A 3766-nucleotide genomic window follows, 5' to 3' on the forward strand; every position below is an offset into this window, starting at 1 on the left:
CCGTGGAATAAAGTCACTGGGATTATTACGGATGGCGCACCTGCCATGGCTGGCGAGCGAAGTGGATTATCAACCCTAGTCTGTAACAAAGTCAGCGAAGAAGGAGGCAAAGCTATAAAACTCCACTGTATTATTCACCAGCAAGTTCTCTGTGCCAAACATCTGAAATATGATCATGTTATGAAACCGGTGATGAAGGCTATTAATTATATTCGCTCCAAAGCCCTGTGCCACTGCCAGTTTCAACAGTTTCTACTCGACATCCAGGCTGAATACGGAAATGTTGTGTATCACAACGAGGTAAGATGGCTCAGTCAGGGGTCTGCACTGCAGTGCTTCTACTCTCTTGGGGAGGAAATCGGATAATTCTTGGCAAAAAAGGGACAACCGATGCCAGAGCTATCTGATCCTGTTTGGCTGGCTGAATTTGGATTTTTAGTTGACATAACACGACATCTGAACGTGCTGAACACAAGCCTTCAGGGGCAAAATGCAGTGGTAAGCCAACTGTATTCACATATCAAAGCCTTTGGGACCAAGCTGCTACTTTTCCAAAGGCACCTGTCACAAACGCAGCCCAATACCACACATTTCCCATCGCTGCAGGAAATAATGACCAGTTTTCCACAGAACAATATGAGTGCGCAGATAAGGAGGTATGAAGCAGACATCTCATCTCTGACTGAGCAGTTGCAACAGCGCTTTTGGGATTTTGCAGCTATTGAAAAGGAGATCACGCTTTTTTCATCTCCTTTCTCTGTGGACCCTGATGATGCTCCAGACCACCTGCAGCTGGAGCTCATTGAGCTGCAGTGTGACGCCGAGTGTCGCAGTCGGCACCAAGAGCTCCCTCTTGTCAACTTTTACCGCCAGCTGGATAATGACAGGTTCCAAGAGGTTCGAACATTTGCTAAGAAAATGCTGAGCTTGTTTGGTTCGACATACTTGTGTGAGAAGACATTCTCGGTTATGAACATTAACAAGAACCATGTGAGGATGAGACTAAGTGACTTTCACCTGCGTGACACCTTGCGCATCAAAACCACTGTTTTTGAGCCAGACCTGGCCTATATAATGCAGTCGAGATCTCAGTATCACCCTTCACATTAGTGCAGTTAAGTTATTTGCTTAGCCTTTCATAAAATAGTTCATTTGCATTTAATGTTAATGGTTCAAAGAATGTCAGGCTGAATGGTCGGCCCCCACACATTTTCACCTCACCAAATCTGGCCCTCCTTGCAAAAAGTTTAGACACCTGCTTTATGTTAAGCTACACAAGTGAATGGCTACCTGCCATTCCAATGGAGAAAATAAAGCACTGCACTCAACAACGCTGACAGGAAGAAAATGAAAGCATTAGAAACTTGATGGTGGAGGTGAGGATTGCAAACACTCTGGACCAACAGAAAGAAGAACAAGAGGGTCCTAGATGAAATCAAGCCAGAACTTTCCCTGGAAGCTAAAATGATGAAACTGAGGTTGTTGTACTTGGGACACACCATGAGAAGGCAAAACACCCTGGAAAAGACAATCATGTCGGCAAAGCTGCGGGCAGAAGAAGAGGAGAAGACCAACTGCAAGATGGATCCATTCCATATAGGAAGTCACAGGCTTGAGTTTACAAGAGTTGAGAAGGGCTGTTGTGGACCAGCGTTTTGGAGGGCTCTCATTCATGGGGTCGCCATAAGCCAAGGATGACTCGACGGCACATCAGAACCAAAAACTCAGTTGCAGGAGTGAAAACCAGCCACCCAATTGGTCCCTGCTGGATGGCCCACCCTGTGCTGACAAGGGCGTATGTCTCAGCCAAGATGCTTACTGCATCCCTCGAATGTCTTTGCAGCAGAAGTACATCCTTTCCATGCAACCACCAATCAATTCTTGCTGATATCCTAAGCCAGCTGTCCTTGACTGGGTGCCTTTCAGATGCTTCAGACTTCAACCCCTCCGGTTTCAGCCCAGCATGGCCAACAGCCAGGCATGATGGGAGTTGTAGTCCATACTTGTGGGGAACCCAGTTGGGGAAGGCCGCTTTAAGCTTGTATTGTTGTCCCCCCTGAAGCAGACACCACACAGTGACAATTTTGCCACATGGTTTATTATTCTTGTTTTGGCCAATGAAGTTAGCCCTGAAACACCCTAAAGATTAAGCACCAATTATTTATGCATCATCCTTGATGGCTTGTCTTAATTTTTAAAAAGAACAAATAAATATTTTAAGACGATTAAGCATCAGTTGCTCCTCCACTCACTCTTCAAATACCACTGACAGCGATGCCTTTTATTATTCCAGCAGGGGCAGGCAGGGGTGGGAGGACCGATTGCTTGCCAGAGCTAAATTCTGCCAGAATTTCAACCCGGTGGCAGCATTTTCATCAGGTGGGTTAGGGGGAGTAATGCAGAGAACTGGGTGAGCGAAGGGGAGAGGGAAAAGCTACTTTTACCTTGAAAAAGGCAAACCACTTGTAGCTGTTCAGCACAACCTCGAAGCCTTGGTTGTAAATTAGTGTGAAGAAGCCGTAGTTCTGTTGTTCATCCTGAGCAACATTGAGTTTCTGAAGGCTGACGACGATTTTTTTCTCTATGGGACCTGAACAAAAGCCACAAAGAGGATTTTCAGTAGGGAGGGTTAAAGCACTGGGCTAAACTGTATGCAGTAGGAATTGCCTATATTACTACTGTATTTCATTTTCATAGCCAAGGCTCTTTGGGTGGTTCACAACACTTCAGTCACCCATCCAGATTTCAACCAGGACCAGCCCTGCTTAGCTTCTGAAATTAGGCAGGATCAGGCACTTCAGGCTATATGGAAGCTATACATATATTGCATATTCAAGAATATAGAAACATAGCAAGATAGAAGAGCCATCTAGTCTGACCCCTGGCACAAGCTGGCTCCACTCATGTAAGATGCAACATGTGGTTGTCCAATCTTTCCTTGAACGCCCTCACTGGTCAGGGCCCCACCTCCCCCTCTGCCTCCTCCTCTCCTGATTTCAAAATTTAAAGGCATGATCTAATCAAAACAAAGCGCTTTCAGGTTCTATCGAGGCTTACTCACATAATCCCTTTTATCTTATTTACTCTCAGGGAAACACAGTACAGAGACTCTGACCCTCCTGGGAGTCCCCGTATGGCCACACTCCCTCCCCTGGCTCCATCCTCTTTCTCTTGATAGCTTGGAGGTTTCCTGTCTTTTTGTGCAATGTCTTCCCCCAGTATAAAAACTTAACATTGCTCTCCTAAGAGTTAGTTTTTGGTCCCCAGGCTGAAAGAGGTTGAACACACCTAGGTGTATAGTCCTAGAGGCAGAGGTAACGGGCCTTTACAAGCACTCCACTTCCCTTTTTGCTGTGCAAAAACAGAACTTTGGATTTTAAGCGCCTGTCTGGCAACTCTGATGCAGCTAAAACTGGCCATACTTAAATATTGTGCTTTTGTTCCACCAGAATGCATTGCTGACTAGCATCACGTGCTGGGGAAATTCCTCTGTTTGTTCTTTCTGGCTGGATCTTCTGAATTTGTCACTGTGAGTAAAATAGGAAAGCGCTGAAGTCTGAAGAAAACAATCTAAGTCTAAGGCAAAACAATCATAGTTCCCTAAACAAAGCCACTGTCCCTGACTCAGTTAAATCCTCCCACCCTTTGGCATTTCAGTCTACTTCTTCCTTTGCATTTCAGAAGAAGCAGACAGTACTAGGGGGATTCCAGTGTTTTATTTTATTTATTTATTAAAACATTTCTATGCCGCCCCTTGCCAAGGCCT

At 45.4% G+C, this 3766-nt stretch overlaps 1 protein-coding gene across 1 annotated transcript in view; it reads left to right on the forward strand.

The window, feature by feature from the left end:
* Positions 1 to 3766, forward strand: part of CTSC (cathepsin C) — a 25472-nt gene that overhangs the window by 4058 nt on the left and 17648 nt on the right. The gene's annotated exons all lie outside the window — the stretch shown is intronic.

The sequence above is a fragment of the Varanus komodoensis genome, unplaced genomic scaffold, assembly GCF_004798865.1.
Source record: "Varanus komodoensis strain SLA01 unplaced genomic scaffold, ASM479886v1 scaffold4, whole genome shotgun sequence".
Taxonomy (NCBI): Eukaryota; Metazoa; Chordata; class Lepidosauria; order Squamata; family Varanidae; genus Varanus; species Varanus komodoensis.